Source organism: Nomascus leucogenys, chromosome 22a (assembly GCF_006542625.1).
Source record: "Nomascus leucogenys isolate Asia chromosome 22a, Asia_NLE_v1, whole genome shotgun sequence".
Lineage (NCBI taxonomy): Eukaryota > Metazoa > Chordata > Mammalia > Primates > Hylobatidae > Nomascus > Nomascus leucogenys.
This window is the reverse complement of record NC_044402.1, coordinates 120,641,134-120,663,596: the sequence shown is the minus strand read 5'-3', so window position 1 is coordinate 120,663,596 and position 22,463 is coordinate 120,641,134. Positions and strand designations below refer to the sequence as shown.

Below are 22,463 nucleotides of genomic sequence, written 5' to 3'. Positions count from 1 at the left end.
AATGAATTGAGGAAGAGAAGTCACAAGTTTAATAGACGAAGAAAAATTAGTCATTGACACAAGTAACAGGGCTATAGAAAGCAACTGCCAGGTTGTTGAAGCTTCTCTGGGTATATGCGGAACTGTCTAAAGGGACAATGGTACAATAGGCGAAGTTTGATACTAGCACCTCTGCTTCTCATCCCTACTTGTCATTGATACCCCTATGTGGCCAGATATCCCAGAAAAGCCTAAGCTAGGAGCCCAATCTACTTTTGTCTCTGCCAGCGGAGGCCGTGAGCCAGAAAAACATTGGTCCTAATGTTACTGGGATCTTGTTTGTACTCACTAGCTGGTGAGGTCTGGGTAAATCCAGAGTGCTTTAGGACAAATTTGAGCCAATATTTTTCCCAAGGGTACTTTTCATAATGAGACATTGGGCTGAAAATGAACAAAAGGGGTATCTCCCTCATTAAAGCAAAACCTAGGAAGATATATATCTGGGAAGATATAGAAGTCATCTTTAGATCACAGGACAGTTTGCAGGGCCCATTGGCTCAGTTCTTTATCGGAATTAGATCAAAACCAGAAGACAAACCTTAAGAGGCCTGCTAGTCACCATCAGCCATTAACTAGCCATCTGACCTTCTTAGTAAGTCACTTAACCTCACCAGGGTACAGTCTCTTTGAGTGTAAAGTGACAGTTAATATGGATGTGGTGAAAAGAGTTTTGGATTGAGACTGAGCATGATCCTGGCCCTACCAAATTCCTGTGTGATCTTGCACAGGTACCTCATCATTCTCAGCCTCAATTTCCAATCTGTGAATGCAAGGCTGGATATGATATCCTCTCAGATTCTTCCTTGTTCAGACAGTCATTATTCCTTTCATGTATGTCCTCAACCCTAAAGCAGGTGAGCCCAAGACTTCCAAAAATGGAGTTAATTTTTATGCCAACAACTTTCTTATGGAAAGTTTTAGGTGAAAGAGAACCAGCTTGTAAAACAGACGACTGAGCATTTCTCAAAATAAACATTTGCCAAAGCTAAGTTAGACAGGGAATTGCCTGGAGTTATGAGCTTCAGATACAACATTAAAAGTCTTAATGGACTTCGAGATTCATTTGGAGATTTAGTATTTATTATTATCCCCCACTGATTTTATTTTCCACTCCAGATTCAATGCAAATGCTATTTTTACCAGCATATTTATTACATTCATTGAATGGCATGAAGGCATCTTGTTGAATTACACAGAAATATCCTGAAGTTGCTTTTAGAAATTGCTATTTTTATTCTGTAGGGTTAATTGAACCTGCTGCTGTATATCTAATTTATGCAAAACACAAAGACAGCAAGATGCTAAACAATAGTGTATTTGGTGCATAATATTAGGAATCAGTCCCTCTAATGTTGTGAAATATAAGTTAACAAAATGATCTTTCTCCCCTAAATGGAATAGCTGAACTTTATTTATAGTTGTATATTATATCTATTTAGATCTATGTGAGCTGATAAATATGGTGAGATGCAGCAATTTTCTCTACTAGCATTGACCGATAAAGTTACTTAAGTCAATATTTTGGTAATTTAAGCATTGATAACAAGCTCTTGAATATATTAATGATGATCCATTTCACTACACATCATTATCTGGATCAATTTGTCTGTCCACTCTTTATACAGATTTGACTGGCTCAACTTCCATTCACAGATGTAAAGTATCATCAGTACACATTACTTTTTAGTACGCCTTCTCTCAAATATTGATTTTTAATTTTTTGTCAAATAGAATGTGTGCTCTCATTTTTTGCTACCAGGATACACACACATACACACTCACACATCGGGGTGAAAGCCATCACATTCTATATAATCTCCCTAAAATGTAGGTGCTCTTATGCTTGACCATCAGTAATTTTTTAAAGTTATTTCTGTTTCAAGAAACAGAAGCTGATTCTGGCCTGTTTAAGGAAAGGTGGGAAAGATGTTTATTGGAAGGATCTCAGGTTATTAGCCAGAATCAAAGGAGAATTGAATAAGCAGGACTCAGAAAGCACAGGCACCTCAGGGGGCTCTCCTGGCTCCCAGCAGGAGATAAGTAACTCAGAAATGCTCAGTTTTTACTGTGTAACTGGCACTGCCATACACATTTTAAAGGTGTTTTCTCATTTAGTCCTTGAATCAATGTCACAAGGTAGGTATCACTGTCTCCATTTGACAGATGAGAAAACTGAGGAAAGGGAAATCAGTAACTTGCTCCAAGTTACAGAGCTGATGGGTGTTGGGAATCAAGACTCCAAGCGACCTTCTTTTTAGAGCACAGACTCCATGATGCCTTCTTTTTAGAGCACAACTACAAAGTGACAGCTGCATCCGCTGCTATTCTCCAGGTGTCACCGCTTCAGATTTCAGATTCGTGGGCAGGAGTGGGCAGGAGACCCTCCCCACAGCAGGGAGGCAGGGCCATACCATACAACCATGGCCTATGGGATCAATCCCCCTGTGCCACAAGCTTTGCATAAATTAGATATATAGCAGCAGATTCAATTAACTCTACAGAATAAAAGCAGCAATATCTAAAAGCAAGCTCAGGATATTTCTGTGTCATTCTACAAGACGTCTTCATGCCATTCAATGAATGTAATCAATACGCTGGTAAAAATCTCTCTGTGTCTCTTCCCAGAGAAAGAGAAGTCCTTGCAAGCCAGGCAGCCCAAACAAATGGCATCTATTGCATCATCTCAATGGGCAAACACTGAGCCTGGCCTCCAAACGCCTGGGTTCTAGTCCATGCCCTGGAGCAAATACTGTAACTTTGGCAAAGCTTAATCAATCAGGGTGTCAGTTACTCCATTTGTAAAGTCAGGCAACTGGATTAAGCTTACCCTATTATTTCCACCTCTAAGATTCCATTATATTTAATAAAAACACGAGCTTTATATTCTTAGGAGGCATCTCCTTAAGCTGCCATGCACTTGAAAACTCTAAGCTCCACAGTTTCCTCACCTCCAAAGCAAATCTCCAAAGTCTTTTAAGAAATTGGTCACAAGAGGCTGGGCACGGTGGCTCATGCCTGTAATCCCAGTACTTTGGGAGGCCAAGGCAGGTGGATCATCTGAGGTCAGGAGTTCAAGACCAGCCTGACCAATATGGTGAAACCCCATCTCTATTAAAAATACAAAAATTAGCCAGACACAGTGGCAGGTGCCTGTAATCCCAGCTACTCAGGAGGCTGAGACAGGAGAACTGCTTGAACCCGGGAGGCGGAGGTTGCAGTGAGCCGAGATCACGCCACTGCACTCCAGCCTGGGCCACAGAGCGAGACTCCATCTGAAGAAAAACAAAAAAAAGAAATTCGGCCGGGCGCGGTGGCTCACGCTTGTAATCCCAGCACTTTGGGAGGCCAAGGCGGGCGGATCACGAGGTCAGGAGATAGAGACCACGGTGAAACCCCGTCTCTACTAAAAAAATACAAAAAAAATTAGCCGGGCGTGGTGGCGGGCACCTGTAGTCCCAGCTACTCGGAGAGGCTGACGCAGGAGAATGGCGTGAGCCCAGGAGGCGGAGCTTGCAGTGAGCCGAGATCGCGCCACTGCACTCCAGTCTGGGCGACAGAGCGAGACTCCATCTCAAAAAAAAAAAAAAAAAAGAAAGAAATTGGTCACAGGAGCCTCTTACCTTTGGTGAAACTCCTATGCCTTCTTTATTCAGACAACGTCAAGGCCAGAAGTGCTGCCTGTAGTCTGTAGCAACAGGAAGTCATCCTAGAAAGCCATTCCCAGTGTGCCATCCAGCCCTCCTTCCACAGGCAGAGATGTCCTAGCAGGATTCTGGTCTGAATATCAATAAAATACAAATTTTATTACCTCTTGTCTGTATCTAGTAGCCCCACAAAACCATTGAAATCAGTCTCTCCTTGACCATTTTTCTATATCTTATCATAAAGGGAATGGTCAAAGGTCAAGGAGTCAGAGACTTAAAGGCAGCTGGCAGGGAAGTTTAGTAGGGCTGTGCAGCTGAGCTGTTAAAGCCTTTGGATTTAAGGCTTGAACACCTGAATGCAAGTGTTTGCCCTAATTCCCAATCTTTCTAATCCCACATAACCAATTAAATTACCAAATACAATGCCATTCTAAATATGCAACGATTCATCATTTCCAAATACAAGATTTTTATTCTGACCTATACATTTTTAAGAATTCTGGTGTTCGTAGGCAGAACAGTGGCTAAAATATCAGGTCCTAATCCCTGAAAACTGTAAATGTTGCCTTACATGGCAAAGACTTCACAGATGTGATTAAGCCAACGATCATGAGATCCGTGTGGTTTTCCAGATTGTCCAAGTGAGACCTAAGTGCCATCACGAGTGTCTTCAGAAAAGGGAGGCAGACAGAGATTTGGCACACATGGAGAAGGCAATGTGAAGAAGGAGGAGAGAGAGAGACTTGAAGATGCTTGCCTTAAAGATTGGAGTGACGTAACCACAAGCCAAGGAATGCTGGCAGCCACCAAAAACTGAAGAAGCAAGGAATGTCTTCTTCTCTAGAGCTTCCGGAGAGAGCGCAGCTCTGCCAGCATCTTGGTTTCAGTCCAGCCACAGTGATTTTGAAATTCTGGCCTCCAGAACTTGGAGAGAATAAATTTCTCTTGTTTTAAGCCATCAAGGTTTTGGTAATTTGTTATAGCAGACTTCAGAATAAGTCTGACCCTGCCCACTGATGCAGAACTTGGCCATGAGACCAACTGTCATCTCAAGGCAAATGGAAACTGTGTCTCTGCCCCTTCACTTTGGACTCAGCCCCATCACTTGCCGGCCAATGGCATGTTAGTGGATAGGACACAGGCAGAGGCTTGAGCTGTGCTTGCATAGTTGGGCTTTATCATACATGCATCTTAGGTAGTTGGACTTCATCTTACATGTTTCTGCCATTGCCGGGGAAGAAAATGCCTGGGCAGCCTGCTTGTTTCAGAAGAATGAGAGCACCTGACACCAACTTAAACAGAAACCACAGCCTGGAGCCTGGCCCAGAGAGTGTAGGCTAGCCCAGGGCAACCCCAGGAGACCTGCACACACACACAAGAGTGATAAATGCATGCCTGTTGCTTATACTACTGAGGTTTGGCAGCTGCGTGTTATGGTTGGAATATGGTTAAATATGGTGGAGATATGGTTGGAATAATTAGATCTAGTTATAATATTTTATTTAGTTATACATATATACTTTAAGATTTATAAAAAATCATACAACACTGCATTTTCAATTCTCACAATTCATCAAACAATCGTATTAAAATCTTCACAAACAATTCAGATAGCAGTGTGTTTATATTATAGTTTTCCAGAGCAGACCATCTTCACTCCCATCTAGGTTGTGTATGAAATTGAACTGTTAAGTGTCGCACTGGATATTTTATCCCAATGCACAAGTACACAGTCTCATAACTGTAGAACAGGATGTGTTGTCGTTCATCAAAATTCCTATAACGTAATATCTATTGCTTTTTCAAGTGGTCTTTAAAAGGCTGGTTGATAATGGCATCCAATGCTTGTAGTTATGAGGCCATCACCTCAGGATTAATTAATAAATTGCACTAAATTTTTTGCCTCCTTTTTTAACCTCTGAGTTAGGTGACTAGCTAGCATTCATCAAAATCATTTCAAGATAATGTGTCTTTTTCAAACCGTTCTCTACCAGTCAGTGACATGATCTTTTTTCAATTACTTGGTGAGTTTGTCACAAAGTTCAGTTGAGGATTCGTAGCAGTGGTGCATATGGTCAATTGCTTTTTAAAATGTGCAAAAGTAAGATATTTTAGTTGCCGTGTGTTAAAATTAGTAAGGCTTTCTGTTCACATTTACTATCCAACTAGCTTTCCCGTTGTGCCAGGTGTTAGAGTGGCCATAGCCATTTTAGAAATCAAGCTAAAAGGAAGTTGAGTTGGGGCACATTTCGTCTGAGCTCAGTGGGTGTATTTTGGTGGTTCACAGTCACTTCTGTGCATAGTGAAGTTACTGATGACTGTCCTGGTGTAGGAACACCCCTACCACCCACTGTGCCCACTTATCTGGCACTAGGACCAGGGCCAAAGGCCATATCAAAATACTCAGAGATCTTATAGCACCCGGGAGGGAAGTATGCGGGTATTAGAGAAGAAACATAATTTGAAATGTATGGAACCAGAAGCCAGTCTGTGAAAAATTCTTAGAATCATCAGAGATTTACAAATGTAAGTAGAAGATTTGGTTCTTATTAATGCCTAATAAGAACAGAGGTTCTCTCTTACTGAGGAAATACACTCAATAATGTAGCACATATAATTATAAATGCGCCATTGATTTTTTTTCTTTTTCATGGGAAACATGTGAAATAAATTTATCAGAATTATTGGATCTACTGGAAAAAACCCATAGCAGCACCACAAACTGGGTACGTCATCTGTAACAGCTCAATTACAAATGAAACTTGCTAGTGGTTTTCTCAAATCCGACAGCCAACCTGAATGTAAATGACATTACCAAGAACAAATTATGAAGTTCCAAGGAACTTTACTCAATTATTTATAATTTTTTTTAAAGTTCCAACAAACTAAATTATCTTTATGTTCTTGTTATGGAAAACAATATTATAAAATCATTGACATATGAAAACACGCTTTTGTTTCTAGATTTCGTGGTGGTTGTGATATTGATCGGCTTGTTAAAAATAGATTGCTTCCTTTATCGTTCTAAGTAACTGTTCACCTTTGGACAAATTTTGTATTCTTATTCTTCAAATGCATCCATGAAATTTGATTCCCAAAGGTATATTAAACTTAGAGTGATCATCACAACGGGGTTTGAGTCTGAACATAGCTCTCGGCTCCACCCAATCCTTGGTGCTCTTGGCCGGGGCACGCTCTGCTGTGTGTATCACAGATGTGCTTCACCCAACTCTCCTTTCTTTCCTTTTACTCAAATGCATCACAGACCCAGTAGGCTCACAATGAAAGTGTCTAAAGCAGAGAGGGAGTAGAAGAGGAGGAAGGAAAGATTTATTAAGCTCTACTATCAGGGTTCAAATCCTGACTCTTCAATTTTCTAGCTATGTAGTTTTGGGTAAATTACTTAATCTCTGGGAATGATCATAGTACCTCCATCAAGAGGCCTTTGTATTAAATGAGTTAATTCGTGTAGAGGGTTTAAATCAATACCTAGTATGTGGTGATAAACTCCCACTCAAGATTAACTCTTATTATTGTTATAGTTATTCCCACCTGCCAGGCCCTGTGTTCAGTGCTAGTATAATCAGCCTTATCTTTTCCATGTTGCTGAAGAAGAAGTAGGTTTCAAAGAGTTTCACCATTTGTTCAAAATTATATCACATAGCTAATATGAATTAAAGAGGGAAAATTCTGATCCATGTACATCCATCTGACTCCACCCTCCCTGTTTCCATTATACCAAAGACCTCAAAAATTGATTTTGTTCTCATATCACACAAATGAAAAAGATGGATTATGGCAGGGCTAAAAAAAAATGTTGACATAGTTGCTATGAGGAAAATAATAATTGATGGGCTGTAGAAGGGCTTATTTGTTTTGTAAATAAACAGAATATCAAAAAATGTTAAAGAAAATTTGAGTGTATGCAATACTTGTTATTTCAAACCATTTACAAATCTAGAGCTATTTAATTTAGAAACATAAAAGCACATTTTCTATGGATTGGTTTGCTCTTAAAATTAGTCTGTTAGATTAAAGGCAAAAGCATTTTTATTCAGACAATCCCAACAAATTTTCCAATTGTGCTACTTCTGAGTTGTTTTTTATTTTTGTTACAAATGGAGCTATAAGCTGCAGAACTTTAAGGAATCCAGCAATGCTTTTTTTTTTTTTTTTTTTTTTTTGCCAGTGTATAAGGAGACAAACAGTTGAGAACAGAAGAACACAACCACACTAATAAAACAAAGAGCTATCATGTTATGTGGAGTAGGTTTTCTTTACAGTGAGGGGTAGAGACAAAAAGCACTCATTTTCAGAAAAAGAATTCAGAGGAAAAAAGAAAGAGCCCCCCTTCTTCCAGGCTCCCCAATGGGCTGAACACAATAGTCAAGCTATTTGTGCTCTTGGTGATTTTTTTTAAAAAGAACATTTTAGCCTCTACACAAAATTCTGAAATCCTTACCCATTCTTGAAACCCTTACTGATAAATATTATCACCATAGACATATACCACTCTCCTGTAGTAAAGAGATTTGTCAACCCACAAACCTGGACCAGAGGCTACACCTGATGTCTCACAGGCAACATCCTGTCCCTGGGTGGATTTCTTTTGGCTACACACGATGCTAATACTTTCTTGAATGTACGGCCAATATTAAAATCGAGATATTTCACATTAACGTCTGGAATGTTAGCTTTTCTTTAAAAACTAGAACTTCTGTACATGCCTTACCCCACAGCAAAAATCAGCATGCACTGAAGGATAACTGTGCTGCTTACACAAAGCATGCATTTCACAGGCTGCCACAAACCCCATCGCTCCCTCATCGTTCCCTGACAGTGAAGCCAAGCCAAGCATTAGCTGTTACTTATCATCATTCTTGAGCTCCTTTACTTCTTATACTACGGTAGCAGTTCTTGAATATTTGGTCTCAGGATCCCTTTATACTCTTCAAAATTATTAAGCACCCGAAAAGCTTCTGTTTATGTGTGTTACATCTATATTCACTATATTAAAATTAAAACTGAGAAAATGTTAAAATATAAACACATTTCATGTTAAAGGCAATAAATATTTTTAGGAAAAATTATTATTTTCAAAAACAAAAGATTATGAGAAGAAATACATTGTTTTCTATTTTGGAAGGTCCCTTTTAATGTCTAGCTTGGTCAAATGAGCTGGATTGTCACATCTGTTTGCATTCAATCTGTTATGATATGTTGTTTTGGTCCAAACATAAAGAAAAGCTAGCCTCAAACAGTTCTATGAGGATAAGCAGTGAAAAAAAAATGGAGAAATGTTTTAATAGCCTTTTCAGATAATTACAGGTATTTTTCTTTGATATTACATTGAAACTCAATTAGTGATAACTTAAATGTTGGTTGCAATGTGGACTCTGAAACCATATCAAGTAATTCATTATGCTCTGTTACATTAAAATCTACTGGTCTAGTTTATACTTTGAATGTATCTTCTATCAGTTAGGCTAGTCAATTCTTGTTTCTAATGCAAATTCCTCTGGGAGCATTAAATGTTAGTAATCTTTTTTAGTGAGTATTAAATTATAACAATTACTAGGTAAAGTAGTTGTACCAAAGTAATGTAACTGTTCCAGTCAGGGTAATAAAAAAGGAAAAAATGAATTGCAGCATTGGCTATTCAAGAAAAAAATGAAGAAAGAAAACTATGACAATGCTAGGTATTTTTATATCCTATCTTAGTTAATCTTCTCAACACTTAGTGAGGTAGGTTTTATTAGCTCTCCTCTACAGGTAAGGACATGGAAGATGAGAGAGAATAACTGACTCACCCAAGTCTATAGATGATAAAGCCCACCCTATCTCCTATAGACAAGGGGTTGACAAACTACAACCCATAAGCCAAACCCCCAGTGCACTGCCTGCTTTTGTAAATAAATTTTATTGGATCACAGCCATGCCCATTTTTGTACTTATTACCTGTGACTACTTTCATGGTGCAACAGCCTGAGAGATTGTGAAACAGACCATATGGTCTGCAAAGCTGGAAATATTTACTCTCTAGACCTTTGCAGAAAAAGTTTGCTAATGGCTCTAGAGTAGTGTTTTCAGCAGTTGTGCTGTTGTGATTTTTATTGTTATGATTTCTTTTTAATTTGGTCTTGTGGACTCTATTTCTTGAGCATGACCGTAAGCCAAGATAGGCACTCTGTAGGTGAGCTCTGACAGGGGAAAGTTACATTCGGGTGTCAGATGAGACACAATGAGGAAGTGAACAACAATTAATAAAACAAAAGAAATTTATTACTCACAAGTCTCAGAGAGGTTAGAGGTGCCCACAGGGGGAGTCTGGAGGCAGCAGGGAATCCAACCCAGTAGGGATAAGTGGGGGAAAAAAGAGAAAACAGAAGGGGAGAGAGGAAAGAGGCAGGGAGGGGAGAGGAAGAGAGAGAAAACCTGTGAAGTTATCCCTTTAATGAGCTCCACGGGTATTATTATCCTTAAGGCTTTCCTGTGAGGCTCATTGATTAGGTAATTTAAAGAAAACCTCTGTGAAGGAGGGGAACTTATTTACATAAACCTGGTGTTGACCATTAGGTTTTAGTGTGGTGTATTAGTCTGTTCTCATGCTGCTAATAAAGACATACCTGAGACTGGGTAACTTATTTTATTTTTTTAATTATGCTTTAAGTTTTAGGGTACATGTGCACAATGTGCAGGTTTGTTACATATGTATACATGTGCCATGTTGGTGTGCTGCACCCATTAACTCATCATTTACATTAGGTATATCTCCTAATGCTATCCCTCTCCCCTCTCCCCTCTCCCCACCCCACAACAGGCCCTCGTGTGTGATGTTCCCCTTCCTGTGTCCATGTGTTCTCATTGTTCAATTCCCACCTATTAGTGAGAACATGCGGTGTTCGGTTTTTTGTCCTTGCGATAGTTTGCTGAGAATGATGGTTTCCAGCTTCATCCACGTCCCTACAAAGGACATGAACTCATCCTTTTTTATGGCTGCATAGTATTCCATGGTGTATGTGTGCCACATTTTCTTAATCCAGTCTATCGTTGTTGGACATTTGGCTTGGTTCCAAGTCTTTGCTATTGTGAATAGTGCCACAATAAATATATGTGTGCATGTGTCTTTATAGCAGCATGATTTATAGTCCTTTGGGTATATACCCAGTAATGGGATGGCTGGGTCAAATGGTATTTCTAGTTCTAGATCCCTGAGGAATCACCACACTGACTTCCACAACAGTTGAACTAGTTTGTAGTCCCACCAATAGTGTAAAAGTGTTCCTATTTCTCCACATCCTCTCCAGCACCTGTTGTTTCCTGGCTTTTTAATGATGGCCATTCTAACTGGTGTGAGATGGTATCTCATTGTGGTTTTGATTTGCATTTCTCTGATGGCCAGTGATGATGAGCATTTTTTCATGTGTCTTTTGGCTGCATAAATGTCTTCTTTTGAGAAGTGTCTGTTCATGTCCTTTGCCCACTTGTTGATGGGGTTGTTTGTTTTTTTCTTGTAAATTTGTTTGAGTTCATTGTAGATTCTGGATATTAGCCCTTTGTCAGATGAGTAGATTGCAAAAATTTTCTCCCATTCTGTAGGTTGCCTGTTCACTCTGATGGTGGTTTCTTAGATGCCCTCTCTCACCACTCCTATTCAACATAGTGTTGGAAGTTCTGGCCACAGCAATCAGGCAGGAGAAGGAAATAAAGGGTATTCAAGTAGGAAAAGAGGAAGTCAAATTGTCCCTGTTTGCCAATGACATGATTGTATATCTAGAAAACCCCATCATCTCAGCCCAAAAACTCCTTAAGCTGATAGGCAACTTCAGCAAATTCTCAGGATACAAAATCAATGTACAAAAATCACAAGCATTCTTATACACCAATAATAGACAAACAGACAGCCAAATCATGAGTGAACTCCCATTCACAATTGCTTCAAAGAGAATAAAATACCTAGGAATCCAACTTACAAGGGATGTGAAGGATCTCTTCAAGGAGAACTACAAACCACTGCTCAATGAAATAAAAGAGGATACAAACAAATGGAAGAACATTCCATGCTCATGGGTAGGAAGAATCAATATCATGAAAATGGCCATACTGACCAAGGTAATTTATACATTCAATGCCATTCTCATCAAGCTACAAATGACTTTCTTCACAGAATTGGAAAACACTACTTTAAAGTTCATATGGAACCAAACAAGAGCCCGCATTGCCAAGTCAATCCTAAGCCAAAAGAACAAAGCTGGAGGCATCACACTACCTGACTTCAAACTATACTACAAGGATACAGTAACCAAAACAGCATGGTACTGGTACCAAAACAGAGATATAGACCAATAGAACAGAACAGAGCCCTCAGAAATAATGCTGCATATCTACAACCATCTGATATTTGACAAACCTGACAAAAACAAGAAATGGGGAAATGATTCCCTATTTAATAAATGGTGCTGGGAATACTGGCTAGCCATATGTAGAAAGCTGAAACTGGATCCCTTCCTTACACCTTATACAAAAATTAATTCAAGATGGATTAAAGACTTAAATGTTAGACCTAAAACCATAAAAACCCTAGAAGAAAACCTAGGCATGACCATTCAGGACATAGGCATGGGCAGAGACTGGGTAACTTATAAAGGAAAGAGGTTTAATTGACTCAGAGTTCTGCAGGGCTGGGGAGTCCTCAGGAAACTTACAATCATGTGGAAGGGGAAGCAAACATGTCCTTCTTCACATGATGGCAGCAAGGAAAAGTGCCAAGCAAAAGGAGGAAAAGCCCCTTATAAAACCATCAGATATCATGAGAACTCACTCAACATCACAAGAACAGCAGCATGGGGGTAACCACCCCCATAATTGAGTTACCTCCCACTGGGTCCCTCCCACGACACTTGGGGATTATGGGAACTACAATTCAAGATGAGATTTGGGTGGGGACACAGCCAAACCATATCATGTGGTCAGCAGCTGTGGGATGTGTTAGGTTTTGGAGTGGTGAGACAAGGAACAAGTGGGCCATATCACAAACAGGAAGAAGGGGTGTTTTAACTAGGCAAAAATGATGACTTATATCAAGCCTGAAAAACTAAATAACTTCTGTCATGCCTAAAAGTGGATGCCAAGGTAGCAATAATATTAAACAAATGTATGACAGCAATTTTCTCAGATAAAAATCTTATCAGGATGCTCAACATACACAATAGATAAATAGCCAAATATTGTTAGCACTGCATTTTATAAATTCAAATTTATATAACATTTACTTATTGGAAATTCAATCAACATCTTTGAAAGGTAGCTTTGAGTAACACAACATTTTAAAATAAGGAGTTTATAGAGCTTAATAGCCATCTCAAAGCAGCATTGATGTACAGTTAATACTTCTATTTAGCTTATTTTCAGGATATCTTAAACTGACCCAGAAGCTTGAAGAAGACCGCTAGGAAACATTTGCTTTCCAAGTTAAATCTCCAACAATATCACCATTTCTACTTACAGCCATAAAATTCAGACATGAAGATAATTAACAAGCAATAAGTATTTATTGAATGAGCAGATGGAAGAATTATCACAATGTGATAGTTATGACTTCACTATTATTGCACAACACACTTTTAATTCAATAAGCATCACCACTTGCTCACAATGAATTTGGGTGCTGGCTGGGCCCTTTGCATACAGTGTAGATAAGATTTATAGGTCCCTGTCTTCAGGGAGTTTAGAATCTAGTAAGAGATGCAGATGTGCCTGGGCTTGCCTGGGTCTAACTGAGCAAGGAACACACATGCTACAATCATGTACTTGTTTCTACAACTTTGTCTGAACAAAAATTTAAACCTGAGTGCTCACAAAATCATGGCAAGAGAGGAGCTAGAGAAATAGCAGATTATACACTAAAGATGAGAAAAGAGAGATGAGAAGACATCAAAGATATAAGCTTTTCACTTTGCATTTTTTTTCCTTTGCCCTGAAGAGAAATGGAAATGTTATCAACAGCAAATGCCTAGGATATAGCACATTCTTCTGGATTATTCTTGTATATTATATTTAACCTTCATAACAACCCTTTGAAATAGGAATTCATTTTGCTATTATATAAATGCAAAGACTGAAACTTGGGTCACTAATAAATTGATTGACCAGAATTCAAAGCACATCTGAAAACAACAACAACATCAACAAACTATACAATCTAGGTTTTCTCCATTACTATATATGGTGTGCTCACCAGGGCTTTAAGATACACAGGCTTAAGTTAGATAACAAGCCGTTTGGGAAGTACATACCTCTGCCTGAACTAATTTAGATAAGTCACTGGGAAAAATTCATCTAGTCATACCCAGTTCAGTTCTGACTCTCCAGTAAACCAATGTCTATGTATTCCTCCTTACCCTAGAGGGTAACAACAGACAGAAGGAGGACAAAGAGAGAGGCATTGCTCTTGCATTTGCCCCAATAGAAAGACCAGCAAGTGTAAAATCTTACCATGCATAAGCAATGGTAATATTTTAACATTTAAAATGAGCTTTTCTTTTCTCCCTTTCTGAGCACACTACTTTTGCCCTCATCCAACTTTGAAACCAGATTCCAATCTGCAAAGGGGGCAATCAGAATTTGTTCATGAAAAAATGCAAAGAGCTATGTGAAATAACTTATACATTTTGCCATTGAAAAACAATATTCTGCAGCAAGCTAATGTCTTTGATGATACCAATCCTACTTCCTGCCTCTAACATTCAAGAGTTAATTCAGGACAATACAATTCATTGAGTTCTCTCAAGGTATAGAGTCATCACCTATGGTTGTGTATGTTGCACATGGCACAAAGTAACACCTCTGATTGGGTGACATTCACGTTGTGGATCTCATAGCTTCACTTACCTATTATAAAAATGTCTCATGTTAGCAATAGAGTGTCTTACAATAGCATAATCATTACGGTAGTCTCCTTATCCAGTTTTGCCTTCTGCAGTTTTAGTTACCAGAGGTCAAACAGTCTGAAAATAGATGAGTACAGTAAGGTATTATGAGAAAGACCACATTCACATACCTTGTATTATAGTATATTATTATAATTGTTCTGAGCCAATTTATAAATTAAACTTTATCATAGGTATGTAAATATAGGGAAAAACATGGTATATCCAGGGTTTGGTACTATCTGCAGTTTTAGACATCCACTGGGGGTCTGGGAACATATCCCCCATGGGTAAGGGGAGACTACTCTATATGGGAATTTTTGAAGATGGGAAAGAAAGCGTCTTGGCAGCAGACCACTTTTGTTAATTTTCACAAAGTTGCTAAATGGGCTAGTAGCATTCTTATGTATAGAATATTCCTTCTCTTTCTATGCTTCTTGGGCTTTGTATTAATTAGCTATGGCTGCAATGATGCTAAGTAACAAACAACTCCAAAAAATTCAGTGACTAATGGCAGAGCTGCTGTTGTAGGTCACTGAATTTTAAAAAAGAGAGAGACAGAGAAAGAGATAGAGAGAGAGACAGAAAGAAAGAGAAAGAAAGAGAAAGGAAGGAAAGAAGGAAGGAAGGAAGGAAGGAAGGAAGGAAGGAAGGAAGGAAGGAAGGAAGGAAGGAAAGAAAGAAAGAAAGAAAGAAAGAAAGAAAGAAAGAAAGAAAGAAAGGAAGGAAGGAAGGAAGGAAGGAAGGAAGGAAGGAAGGAAGGAAGGAAGGAAGGAGGATTTATTTTTCATATATCTGCAGGTTTGCTGTGCTCTGCTGGACTCAGCTGGATTTGGACTCACTCACTAGCAGGGTTTAGTTCTGCTCCATGGTCACTCATTCTGAGATCCAGGCAAAATCAGCTACAGCTACCTGGAGCATGCTCATCTCATGGCAGACAGCAGGGGCTCAAGAAGTTAAGCCAAATCACATAAGCGCAGCTAAAACCTTTGTTCATGTCATGTTCTCTTAGCTTCCACTCACCATAACAAGCCTCATGGCCAAGTACATCAGAGGGGTAGTAGGGAAGTATATGACTCCCACAGAGGAGGAGGGAGAGTGAATCCGGCCACAGATCTACTCTACTGTACTCTATGGTAGTAGGAAGATATATTGCAGCAAAAGCCCAATTCTGTTACAGCCCAAGGAACATTAGAAACTATCTCCATATTGAGACAAGCCATTTCCTATATACTACTGCTTTTTGCACACTGAGTCTTATACACTTTTAAAAGAGATCAGTCTGCTTATTTTTCACCTTCTTATATATTACTGTGATAACTGGTGAGTCAGCAGTCAGCTTATGAAGGACAAGACAGTAAACACTTTTGGCTCCATGAGCTATATGGTCTCTGTTACAGCCACTTAACTCTGCCATTGTAGTGCAAAAGCAGCCATAGGCAACACTTAAACAAGTGGACATAACTGTGTTCTAATAATACTTTATTTACAAAAATAGATGGTGGGCCTGATTTGGCCCATGAGTCATAGCTTACCAGTCTTATAATAAACTATAAAGGATATATATACATATATATATATATATATATATCTTGCTTTTGCCACCTATTGCTTCATAACATACATACACCCCAAATTCTAGTGGCTTAAAGCAATTATTTTATTGTCTCATGATTCTGTGCACTGACTGGGCTCAGCTGGGTGACTTTTCTGCTCTATGTGATGTTTTCTGCATCTGAAGGGACATAGGGTATCAACAGCTTAAATATTAAAGATGGCTCATTCACCTGTCTGGCGCCTTGGCAGAGGTGAGTGGTAGGTTGGACTCAGCAGGAACACAAACAGCTAAGTCCCAGCTGCTGTGCCTCACTTCTCAGTCATGACACGGCCACCTAGGATTCCCCAAGGTGGAAGGGGGGAAACTACCTGGCCTCTTTAAAGCTGAGGCCCAGAACTGTCATTTCTGCCTATTTCAGGAAAACTCAAAAGCCATGTTTTTCCTCTGCTCTCACACCATCACAACAACAATCAACCTAGAAGACTTCTGTGAATAAATGGGTGGGGGTTTCTCCCTACCACCAAGCAAGACACTAGTTCTGCAGCACAGACCAGCTGGGTGTCTTCCAATTAAGTTCCAATAGTATCCACCTGGAAAGAATGTCAGACCCGCCCCCCCCACCCCCACCCCGCCACTCCACCCCCACCCCGCCACTCCACCATAGGCTGAGGGCTCAGGCCCCAAGATGCCCTCCCCATAAGACACCAGTCACAAGTCCAGGCCTCTGGAAATTCTGACCAGCCTGCTTCAAGTTGGGGTTCCCAAGACCCCCTCTTTGTGTTCAATTAATTTGCTGGAATGGCTCACAGAACTCAGAGAGGCACTTTCTTATATTTGTTCATTTATTATAAAGGATATTATAAATAATACAGATAAAGAGATGTGTAGGGTGGCATATAGGGGAAAGGGTGCTGAGCTTCCATGTTCTCCATGGGTGTGCCACCCTCCAGGAACCGCCAGGTGTTCAGCTATCCAGAAGCTCCCCAAACCCTGTCCTCTGGGGTTTCTATGGAAGCTTCATGATGTCAGCATTCCTTCCCACACAGTATGAGGCAGTGTGGGACCCTCTCTGGAATGAAGGTCTCTTGACTCACAATCAGAAAGACGAGGGAAAATTAGATTCTGCTTCCTGACGACTAACACACCCAAAGTTATAACAAAAGACTGTAACAAGGGCTGTGGGAGTTATGAACCAGGAACTGTAGATGAAAATCAAAATAATAATTTTATATATTAAAAAATATCACCACACTGCCACATCCTACTGCTAAAGTACCTCATCTTTCATCTGTTGTCTGTGACCCATCTCGTCTGTGCTCTACTCTGGCCTGTGTCAGAACATCAACTTTCTTACTTCTGGACCTTCAAATGTGGTGAAATTCTTTTCAATGCTATACCTTCACACTGCAGAGTAGTTTTCTTATTCTATGACACAACAGCCAAACACCCTACTCCAAGGACTTCCCTGCCCAGGAAACTGGTGCCTTAGTCCAGACACAGGTGATCTTAATTAAGGTAAGTTAGCATAAAAGACAGGGGTTGTCTATGCCTTGAGACACTCTGGGCATCCCCTAAATGAACTGATTGTAAGTGGGCCTCCTCTAAACAACATTGGCTCCACGGGCCATGGAGAAGCCCACACAACAGAGCTTAGAAGTAGCAGGGGGTGCAAGGGGTAAGCAAATCCCTGAGGCCTGGGCACAATTTTAAATATAATTCAATTCTAATCAATATAATACCCATGAGGGACAACCGAAGGGACCCTTTGCTCTTAAACCTGAAAACTCCTTGAAAATCATCATTGTAGATTTTATAATAGAGCTATCACCCTTCTAAGGCCACATGCAATTCTGATCATGCACTAACCAAAATGATAAACTTCTACACTGGACTTCTGCCTGCTTTCATCAGTCCAGCCATTCTTGAGGTATCTCAGTCATCATCATCTGCCTCTGCTCAAGACCTACCCTAAGTCATACTAGCAAATGATCATGTTGACTTTTGCCTCAAGCCACACCATCTATGCACATTCACTTTCTTGATCACCACTTCCTTCTATCCTGACCTGTCTGCACCTGTGATCTTCATCCCAGTCTCTACCCCAAGACTCAGCCTCTAGCTCAAGACAGGAAGCTGGAGAAGGCAATAAAAGAAACACGAGATTATCACAGATACTTTTTCCAGCTCCACACCTAGAATCATGCAAAGGAGATGACCCAGAAGAGAAGTCAGTCATCAGGCTTTAAGTGTGAATGTCCCAGAATATTCCACTACTTTCATTGAGTGAAATGGGGGCTGCCCACTCCATCCCATATTGCATGGAAGGCCTGAGGGATGGTGAGTCAGGACAGACCCCTTCCACATCATGTACCTTTAGTCCAGCCACCATGTACCTGCCAGACCATAAATCTGAGCTGTCAGCACCCCAACAGAGCTCACAGCAGGCATCCTGGAACTGATACCCTCTAATCCCTTTCTGATCTGCTGTTTGTCTGGCAACTGACTCTTGGCTCTATCTCCCATTTATAGTCCTGCTGGCTTGACAGATGAGTGTATTCTCCTGATCTCTCAACTCCCTGTCAAAGGCACTGGCTTGGTTTTACTCACCAGCTCTCATGTTTTCTATTGTCAGGATAAACCCCTACACACACTCAAAGAGCCTGTGAGGACCCCACTGAGCTCCAGTCACATCTACTGGGGCCTCTATGGGGTGGGGGTAGGGATCGACAGAAGTAGAGTCTTTTTATCCTGAGGACATGGTCCAAATCAGGGACTCATGGAAGACTGTTGAATAACTGAGTGATGCATAAGGACCTTGACCTCATAAGCCATTGTCCTTCCAAAAAGAGAAAACTGGCCCACAATGAGCTATTTCTGAATGAGTTCGCATAAAGTGCTGGTGGAAAGTGATACCCAGAGGAAGACTAGCCAGACTGAACTACTTAAGGAAACAAAGCATCTTTGAGAAATAAAATTAATTAACTGCTTCCAAAGGGAGCAGAAAATAGGAGGCTGGGAGGGGCTGGGAAATTTTACATAAATTTCCAAAGGACTAGGGACTTGAAAGTAAACTAAGGGAATTTCAAGCTCTAAATTAAAAAATACCTTCCAACATCATGGCTTAGCAGTATGCGATAGGCACTCAAAATTGGGATTTGGTTATGTACAAAGCAAAGCTCTGACCAATGAAAACAATAAATTAAATGCATAAATTGAGAGGATTTGGGCTTTTTAAAAGTTACTGCACAATATTCTCTGAGGGTGATTTCAGACTAGACCTTGACAGGGTGAGATCGTGAATATAAAAGTGAGCTTTTGTCAATCAGAAGGCACTTCTGCAGAAGTAAGTTTCTAGAGAATAACCAAAGGGGATTTCAAAGATCTAGTTTACATTGTTTGTGTCTTCAGGCCCATTTCCTTGGGATTTAAGAAACCATAAGGATTTTAAGATGGTGAAACAGTCATATGAAACACTGCTTAGTATGGATCTCACTGTATATGGTGCCCCAGTCAGTGACATTTTATTTCTGTCTGTACTTTGACCAAATTCCTTTGCCCACCAGCCCCCATTACTCCAATCCTTGCAAGATTTGCCAGCTTGCTAGTGGAGAGGAAATAGTAGTTATATCCCATCTGTCCTCCATGACTCTCACAAGCAAATCAGAAAGGGGTGGGGACATGCCTATAGATGAGGAGGTTCCAGAACCAAGATACACCCACCCTGGGAAGGAAACATTCTGTAAGGTCACATAAAAAAAATTCTGTAAGGTCACATAAATTCCAGGAAAGGGGTTTCTTCTGCCAGTATCTGCACTAAAAGAAGATTCTATTAAAATTAATAACTTTTCTTTATCAGGCACTGTGTGAGGAACTTTATATACATAATCTTAATGCTGCCCCTATTTGATCATAAAGATAATTCAACCTCACAATTTGACTCCAGCAGTATGTTGATCCTGCTATATCCAAGAATGTAGCATCAACATATCAGAACAACTGCCATCTCCTTGGTATGGGGTGTGTGTGTGTGTGTGTGTGTGTGTGCACATGCATGGACATTTTCCCTGTGTTGCTCTTCCTCTTTGCAACTGTGTGTGATGCGTTTCTTTCCCTGTCTCCCTCACTCTTTGTGTGGCTGCCCCTGTAAATCTCCCACTTTCCCTGAGTCCAGTCTACACCTTTGTCTATGTATCTTCCTCTCTATCTTTGTGTACGTGTGTTTGTGAATGTATTCCTTTTCGTTTCTCTGCTTCCTTATCCAGGCAAGGACAACAACCTGAGAGGCAGTGGATCTCTTCCTGTCTTCCTTCTTGTGCTGAAAGTCAACAGAGAAGAGCATCAGTCCTCGGGATCTCACTGAGCCTTTTTTAGAATATCCACCACCACCCCTTCCTTTGCTCCCTGTTTCTCCAGGCTCCTTTCTCCCAGCAAACAACCAACTCGGTTCCACACTCATGTGCATGCATATGCATTCATACATACAGGGCTGCATTTATTCCTGACTTTCTATCCTTCATGTGATAAATAATTGTTAACACTTATTAAAAGCTACTATGATCTGAAAGTTTGTGTCCCCCCAAAATTCATATGTTGAAATGTAATTCTCAACACAATAGTACAAAGAGAGGTGGCTTTTAGCAAGTAATTTAGGTGAATGGGATTCATGATTAGGCATTAAGAGAGGCCCAAGGGAGCTTGTTTGCCCCTTCTGCCACCAAAAGACACAGCTAGAAGGCACCACCTATGAGGAACAGGCCCTCACCTGATGTCAAATCTACCTGCTCTTTGATTGTGGTCTTCCAAGACCCCAGAACTGTGAGTAATAAACTTCTGTTGTTTATAAATTATCCATCTTTTTTTGTTTCAACAATCAGAAAGGGCTAAGACAAAAGCTAACTACATACCAAGCACTGTTTGAAACACCTAATATTTACCCATTATAAATCCTTATAAGGGTTATTATTATCTCTACACTCCAGATGAGGAAACTGAGGCATGGACAATTTAAGTAACTTGCCAAAATTCATATGATAGCAGGAGAAAAGCTTACATTCAAACTCTCCACAGTCTATGCCAAAAACCACCACACCATATTGCCTGTACCTTACAGTCAATGATTAGCAGATATTAGTAGAGCAAGCGATGTGTCCTCTTTATTCTCTAATGAACTCCCAGAACTCCATATGTAACAAGCTTCTCTCAAGATCAAACAGTTTTAGCATGCTGAGCAGCACAGAAAATTTGGGGTCATTATGAAGGGGGACTAACTTCTTTGAATACTGGGGAAAAAAATACATTTTTCCCCCTGACTTTGCATTTAGAGAATAATCAAGAAAATGTTCCCCTTTCTCTCTTACTGAACACAATTTATCTGTATCAAACCAGAAAAGAATGTACCTCCAGCTGGAAGTTTCTCACAAAGCCTGTCGAGATGAAAGGTACAGTAATAGATACACAAAGCAGTTGCTTTTTATCTGTGAAGAGCTGGTTTCATATAATTCTTTCAAAAAAGCGAAAAATAAGACATTGTGTTTATGTGAAGCATACGTCTGTCTGCGTCACAAAAAAAGAGGAGTGTGACCATCTACTGGGACAGCCTAAATCCTTGACTGTTTGCAGTTGGTCTGGCCCAGGTGCTCCATTAATAGTAGAAAACCTGCTTTTTCAGGACGTGAAGTGGCCAATTTAGGCTCAAAGTCACTGCATTTGTTATCTGTTCTAAACAGGAGCCCACCCATACTTTTTGCTCAGCTAAAGAAAAAGAACGTTGAAAATTTAGTAAACAGGACAATTGATGGTACCTGGCTTTGTGTCAAGCATAAGCCAGTCTCTGCAGTGAAAAGTCCTGACCTTGAAAAGCTGGTTAAAATGGATGATGCGTGGGCTGCTGGCTGGAAAGCCAGCGGGAAGTAGGTCAGTGAAGCTATAGGCTGGGTTCTGTCACTCCCAGCCTGAGCTTGTGCAACTCAAAGGGGAAAATAAATGTTCTCAGACAGAAGAGGAGACTGTGTGGTTCCGGGCAGCATGTAGTATTGACAAAACCATCACCACCGAATGAAATCATCGAGGAGAAGCTGTCAGCCCCTGCCACATCCGGGAGCTATTTCTGCTCCTTTAATTAATTAAGGGTTGTCTTGTTTTAATTTTTATTTTAACCACAGAAACGAACTTTGTTGTCCACTTTCTCTAGGCCCCACCACGCTGCCACCTCTTACAGGCTGTCCACCAAGCATTTAATGGCCCTGGCTGGGCTGATAGACAGGAGGGACTAATGAGGAAGCCCAAATTGCAAAG

The 22,463-nt window shown here is 40.3% G+C and overlaps 1 long non-coding RNA gene across 1 annotated transcript in view; it reads right to left on the bottom strand.

Annotated features, from left to right (window-relative positions):
* Positions 1-3,665: 3,665 nt before the first annotated feature.
* LOC115832419 overlaps positions 3,666-22,463 on the bottom strand; it is a 35,527-nt gene continuing 16,729 nt past the window's right edge. The window contains exons 2-3 of the long non-coding RNA XR_004027914.1: positions 14,574-14,689; positions 3,666-3,816 (exon numbers count right to left, since the gene is read on the bottom strand). This is a non-coding gene — a long non-coding RNA (uncharacterized LOC115832419). The remainder of the gene's footprint in view (positions 3,817-14,573; positions 14,690-22,463) is intronic.